The following is a 13,515-nucleotide window of genomic DNA, read 5'->3' as shown; positions in this document are numbered from 1 at the left end:
GACGAAAATCTTTTACTTGTCCTTTACAATTCTGTGGAAGTATAATGAAATTTAAAAAAAACCGATTAAGTTTTGAAGAAACAGTCATGCTATGAAACATATTTTGTGATGATACATCGTCTTCCAAGTCTGACACTGACCTTTGTGTTTTCCTTTTGTGCTCTAAAGGTCTCTGAACTTGTATTAATGTTCAATTCTTTGTTAAATTAAGAAGTCATGACCAAAGAAATCATGTTGCCCTGACAACTGAGAATGAGTGACACATCTTTTCATCATACTCTACAATTTTGTGAAAATTGAACTCTTTTAACTCTCAAAAGGTTAAGACACAAAGTACTGCAACTCCCGTATTAGGATACATTGACTTTCAAGTGTGACCTTGATCTCTGAGATCCGCTCACGAATTTAATGCACAACCAGCCTTCTCATACCGTTGTAAATTCCGCTAATTAAGAATAGAAGTGAGTTAGTTATACCTAACTTCATACGAGTTATAAATGGTGACCGACGAACAATGCTACTTATATGTTTGTCCATCCGATTCAATATATTATGTTTCTCCATTCGGGTGGGGGGATAAAAAATGTTAACTGGTTCATTTTACCATAATACTCTTATACATGTAAATGAGAAAACGTCTGTTTAACATTTGGCAAATGCTTGTGTAACAACATCAAACTTTTGTTATATAATATATACTGTTAGTCCAATTTAATTAGAATAAACCTCGTTAAATCGTTTGTAAATCAATCTTTAGTGGCAAATATGCGACACGGGAAGAACCTTTCCTTATAATAAAATCAAGTTAAGGACAGATACAACCATAGCTCAACAGTCTAATTTTCTGTTGTTGCTAAAAAGCATTTTCTGAAATTCGATTATCTAACAAAATGCAAAAATGAATTCTTTCTTTAAAAATCCAATGTTTGTGTACAATGTCAAATGTATTTCTTCGCCATCAACGATACAATTTATATGTTTAAAAGGACAGCTATAGTTGGTTTCCCTGCTAGAAAAGTTATGAATACGCTTATAGTGTGGATTTTATTACACAAAATCTAAAATAAAATAAAATATTTGGAAACATGAAGTTTCAATCTGCGTGGAACTGTTTTGCGTTATGTACCTACTGCTCGAGCATTTAAGAGAAGACTTCACGAAACGAAACTTCACAAAAAATTTACTTTCCTTCGTAGGTAGGCCACGGAAAGGGTTTGTCGTCAAACTAAAGTGTCTCAAGTGGGCAAATGAAATAAGACAGTGTGAGAAATCCATGAAATCAAAGAAAAGTTGTTGATTTCAGTTCAAAATCCTGTTTTACCTCACTTGTGACCATACAAAAAATACTATGTTTACTCGTGGCTGCGCAACTCGTTATTTGCCTTTTCTATAACCCATCTTGAAATAAAATACGATCTTCACGGAAATTTACATAACCTCTTTTTCATCTACTTTAACTTTAAGCAAGCATACAAAGGAATAGTAGTTAAGGATTATCTTCATTTGGAATATTTGTACTCATACGCCAACTGAAGCCTGTCGTTATTACCCAAGAGTGAAGAATATTCATTCAAGCAAATGTGAGAGTATGCGCGCAAAATGCTGCATATTTTCAAGTATCAATTTTATCACATACTTAAATGCCAAATACTCCCCCTTCGAATCCTTTACAGAGGCTACCCCACCCGTTTTGACGGTGCCCCAAAGTAGGCATATCACCGTCCAAACTACAGAACAAATTACACATTTAGCTCGCACCAACGTCGAAGGAAATATTTCGGTATTAAATTGTTTCAATGCGAAGATAATTGTTATTGCTGCTGCAAAGATTCAAACAGTCAAACGTAAACAAAGGTTTAAAAAGTAGCAAATATGTTAAAAAATGCATATAGATAGTTGTATATCAATGCGCAAAGACCGCCCTCTGAGTTGCAATGCTAATACATTTCAAATGATCTTACATGAAATATATCCATGTACCAGACAAAGATGTTCGAAATTAAAATATTTCCAAATGAGTACTGATGTACATGTTTCCAAACCATAATTATATCAATATTTTTAATATCAATATTTTTAGTATCAATATTTTAACTTATATCGAAGACTATTTATGTAAAACCATTAATTTCGATGTGTTGATGACCCGACCAAACATGGCCCGGATTTTGGAATATATTTAAGATGTCGGACCAATCGATTAATGTCCGTGGAATTTCCTTAGTGTGCTGCTTTAAGGCATCAAACTGGATTTAAACAATGGATCATTAGTACAAACAAGGGTTATTATAAAAAAGATGTACATCATCACATTGTGGTAGTACACGTTGAATTCAACCCAGTATCATTTATGACTGAAATGTATCTGGTGAAATAAAAAACTATATCTATATTCTAATTACCCACTATAGTTAAATGGTGATATTCAAACTAAATCACGGAAATACGAACTTAGTGAAATTCCAAGCAAGAAAAACATCGTTTTGCAATGTGGCATAAACCAACAGGTTTTAAACCAGTCCATGTTAATAGTGGTTGCCAGTATAGATTTGAAAATAATGCCAACAACACAACAATATGTTATCAAATATTTTGTAAAAACAAATCATTATTATTTAAACATCCTTCGAGTTATTAAGTTTTAAATTCTTCGCGAATAAAGTTACTATTTATGATCCAAGCATGATGGACACAGGGCTAGCCCGTCTATTATATCGGAACCCCACTTAGCTGCCTTAAACGCTAAGATTTGAAATCTACAAAATATGTATTTTTGACTAGACACAATGTATGTGTAATTTACTTATATGTCATATTCAAAAATTAAAAAAAGATAATGCATTACTTAATTGTTTATGCTAGGGATATCAATACTGTCTATATAGCATAACGGAGATATGTACAGGGTTTCAGAAACTAAGGCCAAAACAGCATGTTCACAGAAAGAATAGTCCATATACTTGTACTTTTACATTTTCTTGCCAATCTATCCCGTACTGTTCTGTTGCCTTGTTTGGCCTTTAATTCCTTCTGGGATTCATATGAAGCATATAATGTCTATGAAAGATGATAAAAACAAGCCATACTACCCTTATTTGTAATTTTAGCGTTATAAGTATTTCCGCAGTTGCAGTTTTTCAGTCTGACATCATCTGAAATTTTGTCAGCCCGAAAGATTTTACAATTTTAACATCGCCTTTTTTGACAGTCTCGCACAGTGAATGACTCGTTATAAAAATCGTCGATTTTGTGGCAATGTGTTTTTTCTCCGATTGTACCGGTATCTTAACAATCAAAAAGCATGTTCCAAAGGATAAAACAATTGAAAATGCTATTTAAAACCTGCCAATGCTTATCGCAAACTTTATGATTATTTTCTAGTATCGCGGAATATAAGCGGTGACATGGTTATGTACCACGGGGGGGGGGGGGGGGGGTAGACGTTGCGTAATGTTTAACTAGATCGAAACTGATTCAAACGTCTACACTCTATCGAATATGACACGGGGATAGTAAACAAATAGAAATTTGAAAACATTATTGAGAAAATTGAGGTTATATTTTATTCATATTTTCCATTATTCTTGACTTTTAAGCGTAGCTAATAGTTAACGAACATTACATATTTATTATATTATTACACTTGAACGTGAAAACTGTTTGTGAAACGGACCGAACCTTTCAAGATTTGTAGTCGGACCAAGTCCAAATTTACCGGTCAACACCATCGGCCGACGATATTCACAATGTCTGTTTCTGTATTTTGATGCGTTCTGTGCAAACTGCATGTGCAGCAACAATGTAAATAAAACCTATTTCAAACATTAAATACTTTCTCTAAATACGATGTCGATATTTTTCAAAACACCCTGTTTGTTCAACAACCTCTTAATAGACGTTTGGGGATAATACGAATCCCGTTTTAAACATATATTTGTGAAGACTAAGAAATAATAAACCCTTAACAATTAATTTATCTTTCGCGTGGTATACCTCGCTTCCGGTTAAATATAGCCATCATATATTTTTCTGTGCTAAATACACATTTTTAATATTTAATATATCATTGCTCTATTCCTATTGGTAAGATATTATATCACTCCACATGTTTTTTAAACGAACTCCGTGACAAAGAATAATTGCTTTACTTACAATATTCTAGCAAGGCATACTATTATTTCTCATTTTGAATTTTTTATGATGAAGATATATATGAAAATAGTAGATCAGTTTCGAACCAATTCTTAAGAGAAAAACGTGATATTTAATCTTGAGTTCGTGACAAACACTTTTAATGACGTTCGGTACTTCATGTGTTTAAAAGGGAAATCACGTCATTCATACATAGCAAATTATGACGCCATCTTACCTGATAGCGTTATGATGTCGTTATGATGTCACGATTTAAAAGATAGCAAATGTCATTAAAAGGTTTTTGTTGTTGTAATTACTACTGCCGTACTGGATATCATTTTAATATGTATTCTTCTTTATAAACATTATTAGAATCATCGCATGTATCTGTGGTTTTATTTATAATACTACATTTCTAAAATGCATGTAGTGTGGGAAACAGCATTGCTTTGTGGTATTTGGTTCATCACAAGATCAGGTAACACAAATAGGGTGTTTTTGCTTTTATTGTACTTTTTTTAAACATTTGATAAAAGATTCTGAATCCCGTCGTCATAAAATACATTGTTTTATTCAACTTGTCCAGAAACTATGTTAGTAAGCTCACCAAAGGCTCGCTTACTTCCTTTTTGGCCACATCGAGGAATTTCCATCATTTTCTGACCCTGCACATTACTATAAATTGTGAAACCTCTGTGATTTTGTAGTGTTCGAATAATAGATAAAACTTGCATGCTGAAATAAAATGACTATCATCACCTCTTCCACTTTTAATGATCCTTTTTCTCAATGACACTTGATCTTAAACACACATGTTTTATTTCAAAAATTGTAAACATTGTCATTAAATAAAAGATAAATTTTGATCGGTTTATTCGGTGTCTATTGTACTTAGTCTGTCATCAACGATTGACATCACTCCGATAGCGATAATGCTAAGCAAACCATGTCACGTTAACCCTTTTAGTAGTAAGGGCCATCCGACAAATATGCAGAAGCAGACGATAAGAATATGCAAAAGTTATTATTAAAATAATAGCAAGTATACAATTAATTCAATTGAATGAAACATATGATTTCGGTAGATGTAATTTCTAACCGGTAATTAAAATAAAACAGTTATTGCTAAATAATACCTACAATTTCTCATAACGGAAAGACTGTCTATGTTAGACCTCAAATTTAGGTTAACAAAATTTGTACTAAATTTCTTTTCGAAATTCCTAAAAAACTCAACATCGTTTGTCTCAAGAAAATTGTCAAAACTCAATGAGTTTCGCTGTTTTTCTCAATGATGATTAACTTATTTTATACTAATCAAATTAATTATTATAACTAATAAATTAACCTTATTGTGTCTTTGCATTGTATCAATTTCTAAATAAAATGAAATGCAAAACTGTAATAACAATCAAGTTTAACATGATCAAAGCCATAATCAGTATACGTTTTCCACTTTCATCTGCATCATTTGAATGAAAAACCAGTGAATAACACTAGTGTTGATAAAAGCAGATTGTCGGAGGTAGTGGCGGGTGGCAATGGGGCTTATCTTTACGCTGATTTTTCAGGCGGGTATCGATCGGATAGTTTGAATGGCAGCTCGCGTAACATTTTTTGCTTTAAACAACATTTCCTCCTTAACCGCCTTAACAATTTTGATAAAACGTCAAAGGGCGATGATCTTGGGTGGTGCCCATTCAAAATTGTTAAAAAATGAGTTCAATGCAAAACTCTTGTTTGAAACCGAAAGGAAAAACAACAAGCTTAAAATGGTATCTTTGACAAAAATATGTAAGGCCTAGAGCTAAAATGGTGTGTAACCTTGTCTTGTGGTGCTCTACCAAGATTATTCTTATTAAGCCCCTGAGGTCAACATATAAATATTGTCCATGGAATACCTAGAATGTGATCTTTATACATATTGTATAATTTAATGGAATTAAAACAATGTAAACAGTTTTAAAAAGTCATTGACTGTGACCTTTGGACCTATTTTATTATTTTTAAATCTACAGCAATAAAGTTAAGACCAGATGTACAGTTTTGAATTGTCAATGTTTGAATGACCTAGACTGTTACCTTAAGACATAAATTTAATTTTGAAACTACAACAATGCGGTTAAGACCATGTACACTGTGAAAACTGATAAAAAATGTTGTGTTTGGATAACCTTGAGTGTGACCTTTTGACTGTTTTGTTTTATTTTTGTGGTTCCTGCAATACAATTTGGATGATATGTACAGTTTTAAAAACAAATGTAATTGTTGTGCTTTGATGACCTTGATGTCTACATTTTGACCTACTTTTCTACGTTTGAAGCTACTGCAATGAAATTCAGACCATGTTTTGAAAACAACGTGGTTCTAGGATGACAATGACTAAGGTATGCGTTCTTATTTTTGAAGCTACAACAATGAAGCATGGACCATGCGTACAGTTTTGAAAACAACTATTAATGGTGTGCTTGGATGACATTGAGTGTGACATGTTCATGTATTTTTCTAGTGTCTAAGCTACTCCAATGAATCCTGGTCTATGATACAGTTTTGCAAACAAATATAAAATTGACATTGACAGGTGACCTTTTTATCTTTTTTCTTATGTTCAAAATATTCGCAATGGAATTAGGACATTGTATGTTGTTTTGAATATAAACAAAAACTGATAAAGATAAAGATATATAAAGATTATTTGTTTGATTCTCTAAAGATCATCTACTGAGATTGTTCAAATTATGCCCCTGGGTTTAGAATTGGCCCAGTCACCAGGAGCAACTATGTTTCATGGAGGAAAGACTCAGTTCTATACCTGGAGCAGAACAAAAGATAACACAGTCCATCAGCACGTTGTGTGCTTTGATTACTGAAATGCGCAAACGCGTATCCGTAATAGGTATATATAAATGTAATCACCGTAATCACGGAATAGATAGGTACATATATACGGAAATTATCTTGTTACGACATGTTCATTTTAAACCTCTAAATGATCTGTTTAGTTTATATGAATTTGTAATAATATGTTTTTTGTTTGAATCAACTTTGTATCATATTGTGTCGAAATTACGTTAAGATTACGTAGGTTGTTTTTCTATTTTGATTATTTATTTTAACATTGCACATAAACTGCTACATAGTTGCCCCTCGGGACTAGGCCACAAAACAACTTGATTATTGAAATCTGATAACGTAACTGTTATTTCTTTATTTATACATTTGACAAAACACGACATTACCTACAAATGGACTTTTTAAGAAGGCATTGAATAAACTTTTCCTCGATTGGCTTTACTGGCCAGAAACACTCCGTCCAGTGCACTTGAATGGTTTTACCAAAAAAAGTTAATTCCGTAAGACATAACAATTCTTTACTGAGAGTCTGCTGGCTGAAGGTGCACTTTAAAAACTGTGTTTATTCTTAGAAGCATTGGGGTATTACTAAAACCCGGTCCGACGTACAACCGTGCCAGACACTTTTAAGTTTTTAACTGTTTAATGTATACATGTTAAATATTCTTGTTTGCAAATATAGTTGTTCATTATTACACTTTTCTCAATAAAACATATTTTATTATTTCCAAAGATTTTTTTAGTCGATTTAGCCTACCCTAAACGAAAAATATACACCGGATTTAACGTCAATTAAGAATATTAAATTGGCATTCTTATCAATGGTTAGACATAATAGTTTATGCTTGTAGCGAAAACAAACATTCTAATTAAATATTGAAATGCTGAAGTCGATATTTAAGTGAACGGTATTGCGATACGGTGGCCCGGATATATAGTAATAGTAGGATTTTACTCTACAAATATATTGTTAGATTATCATCATCATCATCATCATCATCATCATCATCATCATCATCATCATCATCATCGTTATGATGGAATTCTACACGAAGAACTAAATAAAACAAATCATAAAATGTTTTTCATAAAATGATGATATAGAATAAGTTTTGCGTGTCAATCTCTATGAATATAACTTTTAGATTAAGCAAACGTTTTGAAACATTAAACAATTAAATACAAATCGCAAAAAGAGAAAAGCAGAAGCTAAAAAATCAGACTATGTTTACTGTTCAAAACGCTATGTTTGTGTAATGTATAGGGAAAACAACAACAAAAACAAGAACAACAGAAAGTGACCAGAATTTTGCCATTATACAGATTTAGATTCATCTTAAGGTAATTGTACCTATGTCATAGGCTGTACTGTATATGGACACAATAATCAAGCATATATAACAGGCTCAAATGACAATAAGATTTGTGTTGACAACACGTTCTCTTTGCACAAACTACAAACAACAGTCGTATCGCTTATTTTTAAATTAAATAATAAAGAATAAAAATAGGTGAAAATCAGTTTGCTCTTAACAGCTTTTCACGTTCAATGTCTCTAGTCTGAAATGTATACTTGAATTGAAAATCGGCCATTCATTGAAATGTCTCATTTCTGTTGAACGCGGTCACTCATAATTTCATTAAATTTTGATACTGAAAATCAGCTTTATCCATGTTAGCAAACGCGCTTTAAGTCTTTACGTCCTAGGACAATAATCATTAAAGTGACATTAAAGTGACTGTACACCATATTGGCACCAAAAAAAGTTTTTTTCTGTAACGAATCTCAGGACAATTATCAAATAAAATGTGTAACGCTTTGATATTATAATTGTAAAAAAGTACCAAAATGTCAAAATAAATGTGTCGGAGACCGAGTTAGAACCCGTGACGCCAAAATTGCAGTCCAGCGTCGTATCAACTGAGCTACGACGGCTTACTCTAATTGGGTGACATAATTAAGCTATACACCTAACTCGGTAATATCGCGTGATAACACCGACTAGCCAATCACGCATCCCCCCATGCCAGATGAGTCACGCGCTGTGACGTAATACTTTTCATTTCTTTTCTTTTATATTAACTGTAACCATAATTATGAGATTTCAATAGATGAGTTCCAGAACTATTAACTTTACAAAAACACACCTTCAAAACAAAACAAAATAACCCTCAAAAGACGTGATACTTGACGTATGCAGTGAATAAATATTTATGCGCGTCATGACGTCAGCTAACATCATCGCACGTGCTTTTTGGTGAAACTTACAAAACTGCGCGTTTCTATGCATTTTTCACAAAAAAAGTGTTATTCAAGGTATGCTAGAAAAAATATCTATCATGTGTGTCCGTTCCGGATCGAAAAATCCGACCCTCGGGCACGCTGCGTAGCCGGTAACTCGGCAAGCCTCGTTACCAGGCAACGCAGGTGCCCTCGGGTCGGATTTTTCGATCCGGAACGAAAACACATGACAGATATTATAAATCTTACACCCCCATGTAAGATGAGTCACGCGCAACAACGCGCCACTTCTTATTTCTTTTATTGTATGGTTTATGACAAGTATATTATGTAATTTCATTAAAGCGGATTCAAAAATATAAGTTAACAAAACTTTTAATTAAAATTGAAAATTAATAATCGTTAAAGCGCGATTTTTAAAGAAACTATTTGACGTCGATAGGGATTTAAAATTACTGCGCTTTATGACGTCAGTACACAACGTCGCACGCGCCTTTTGGTGTAATGTACAAAAGTGCGTTTTCTACGTGAATTTTTCCACAAATTCTTAATTTTTGGTATGCAAGAAAAAATAACAATCATGTTTTTCCAGTCCGAAATATACGACCCTCGGGCACGCTGCGTGACCGGTAACTGGCCAAGCCTCGTTACCGGCTTACGCGCGTGCCCTCGGGTCGGATTTTTCTATCCGTACCGGAAACACATGATAGATACTTATAAGGCAATGCCACCGGGTTTAATATAAAACATATCATATAAGGTTGTTTAACGTCAATGAAGAAAAAAAACCGACAAAAGAAATAGACGATATAGTGTCCAATGGCGCAAAGCAACCAGCTCCCCCCCTCCTTACATTCGCATTATTTGTAAATGCGATACTGGCGAGAAGGGGATTGACTTCTTGATTGGCCTAAGACGGACCAGGATGCTCACGAATGCATCGAGTCCTTAAGAAAGGAGGTGGGAAGACAACACATGTTTGTCATTCTCTCCACACAAAATGCAACGGTCATAAGCAAGACATAATATCAAACGATCTTCGAGCGAACAGACAAGGACAGGCATTGGCACAGAATAGCCTAAAGTAAAACAAAGGCGATATCAGATGATAATGTTCAGGCTTGGGAAAAGAAGCTGCTGACCTTATGTACATAACCAATGTGATACTTCCAATATAACGTGGGGAAATCATTAAAAATAAAAAGAAGAAACAACAATTCTGACAGTTGTCTTCATGTTCTTAAAACAATAACTCAGCCGAATAATAAAGCCGAATTCATTCACAGCTGGAATTATATTGTTGTGAGTACACACGAAACAAGAAATACAGTTATTTCGTGAAACGATTAACATGGGAAATAGGCGGTTTCTTCCATATTTCGGCACTACATGATTGGAGTGATATCAAGGGAACAATGTCCCTTGAGCATAATAATACTAAATAAGATAAACTAATAATGCATGACAATTGGAAGGACAACCAAAATGTAAAACAAAATTCCCCATGAAGGCAGATCAGCAATCAAATCCCCTACAATTGGGGAAAAGTCCCACTAAATGCTAAGAAGAAATGCTGAATGATCAACAACATCATCGGAATTTCATCAAAATTCATACATATTCAAGAAACAACAAAGTCGCGACTCATTTGCTCGCAACGAATGTAAATGAGATAGTGACACGGCGTAATAAGTGTTTATATTGTACACCAATATTCGATATCAATATAACTGCATTCTTTGTGTGATAGTTTATATGAATTTATTTGGTATTGTATTGTTTTGATTATTTTTTGTATTTCGTGTAAATCCGGTAAATATGGTATGTTATGGTGTAAGTATTGTTTTAAACGGTGACTGTAGTGTTCAAACTGTCATTTATCTTTCAATACTGTACTTCAATGGTAAGTTTTCATTAGACTGGCATTGCCATTTACATAACTTCTAGAATTTGTATTGTATTGTGTTATATTGTATTGTATTGAATAAAATTGTATTGTATTGTATTGTATTGTATTGTATTGTATTGTATTCTGTTGTATTGTATTTTATTGTATTATGTTGTTTTGTATTGTATTGTTTTGTTTTGTATTGTGTTTTATTGTATTGTATTGAGTTTTGTAGTACTGTATTGTATTTTATTGTATTGTATTGTGTTAAATTGCATTGTGTTTTACTGTATTGTTTTGTATTGTATTGTATTGTATTGTATTTGTATTGTATTGTATTGTATTGTATTGTATTGTATTGTCAACTGTTTACCAATTCAAAGATGATAAATAATACCAATACCATCGACATTAGCAGCGCGCAAAACAATGGTGAATTCGCATCATTGAAAGTGATAAAGATTGACTAATGGACTTCTCTCATTTCTGCATATAATCATCGTCAAAAACTCCTACAAAAAACACGTTTGAACATGTTGTTTCAAGGGCCGCGTAACTTGTGAACTAGAAAATACGATTTGTTAATACTGGTAAAAATAACACCGTTTATGTTTGTTTTTTTCTGTGCTGTGACAATCAATAATTGTTTTCAAATTTAGCAAATTATTTATTATGCTGAGATATAAAATATTGTCTTGTTATTTTGCTCAATAAAGTGAATTCTGGGATTGCTAACTTGTTTCACTTCAGTTGCTTACCTTAACTTAAATACACTAAAGTACGTCACAATATATGCATACGCGCTAGCTTTTCCATATATGTAACGCCTACTGATACTGGTAAATCTATATCAAATTGAAATGGGAAACAAGATATAACTACATAGAAAGGTTTATAATGCGGTCTCGATGAATGCGTGTTTACAAATCGAACTCGACATGATACATGCCACCGGAAAAGCGGTTCTTTCATAATTATAAATGAGAATAACTCTTGGTCTTGATTCATCAGTTTGAATATCAGAGCGACTTATAACAGGAACCTGAACAATGCCGACGAGGTCATGTAGGAATGAATGTCGATTAAACGTTATTTGTGGAATCCATTTTGAGATAACGGTTTGAATGATATACTCCAAAGGATGCGGTAATTGATAGAAACGCGGACACACGGAGAGTATGACTACTATATGAAACCTCTCGACACCATACAGACGTATAAATCTCACGCCTTATTTTTTGATGATTAGCTATTGACGTCATGTTATGGATGTTGGTGTTAAATAATGTTTGTTAGATGTATACTTTGGCTCAAATTGCACAAAAATGGCAAACCTATCGAATGACAGCGCCCTCGCCTATACGATTTCTTTTCTTAGAAATTATAACAATAATGTGGTTAAATGTGCTTGTCAAATACATTAAACAAAAAAAAACCGCCGATATGCGACCAAACCAGTTTTTAAATGATTTACAGACGTTTTGAAATACAGTTTCAACTTTGTTTCCTACATACTTTAATGAACAGTGACCTTGACCTTGACCCTATGGGCCCCAAACGTAATCCCATGAAAGCCCTTTCTGTTTTAATATATTAAGTTTGCTGGTAATATGTCAATCCTAACTCAAGTAATTCAGAACCCCATCATTCTATATATAGTTAAAGTAATCTTGACCCTAGGGGCCCCAGACGTCTATTAAATGTATATAATGTGATTCTTTATACCAATTTAGGCGGCAATATGTCAGCCCTAACTAAAATTATTCACATAGCAACCGTTTTTAGTGACAATAATCTTGACCTTAGGGGCACCAAACGCGATCACATGAAAGGGTATCCATAAACTCATCCGATATACCAAGTTTGGCGGCAATTTGTCAACCCTAACTAAAGTTAATCAGGACGAGTATTAAAGCCTTTTTATTATTCGAACATATTTTATTGTTCAATTTTTGACGAGATTTTATTTCCATTTGCTTAGATAAACATTGCAAACCTACGATTTATTGTTATGTGACTCTTTCATGTTAGTTATATAACCGCCTAATAGTTCCGCTGAAGAAAACTCCTGAAATGGTTCCGCTGAAGAAAATATGACATTCATAAACTATTACAATCTTTCTATCTGCAAACATTTCTGCAATTCAATTAAAACTGATATATATATATATATATATATATATATATATATATATATATATATATATATATATATATATATATATATATATATATATATATAATATATAATATTTTAAAAGCTCTTCTAGAATAAAATGCTGTACATGATTCTTTCAACGGAATGCAGCTTAATGAAATTTCCATAAACTATATTTTGATCATTTTTTTCTTTCAAATATAAAATGTAAGTTAAAATCATTAATAAATGGATTTCTCA

The 13,515-nt window shown here is 33.0% G+C and overlaps 1 protein-coding gene across 1 annotated transcript in view; it reads right to left on the bottom strand.

Annotated features, from left to right (window-relative positions):
* LOC128228896 (uncharacterized) overlaps positions 1–13,515 on the bottom strand; it is a 37,195-nt gene that overhangs the window by 1,279 nt on the left and 22,401 nt on the right. The gene's annotated exons all lie outside the window — the stretch shown is intronic.

The sequence above is a fragment of the Mya arenaria genome, chromosome 1 (genome assembly GCF_026914265.1).
Source record: "Mya arenaria isolate MELC-2E11 chromosome 1, ASM2691426v1".
NCBI classification, from domain to species: Eukaryota; Metazoa; Mollusca; class Bivalvia; order Myida; family Myidae; genus Mya; species Mya arenaria.
This window is presented reverse-complemented; position numbering and strand designations above follow the sequence as displayed.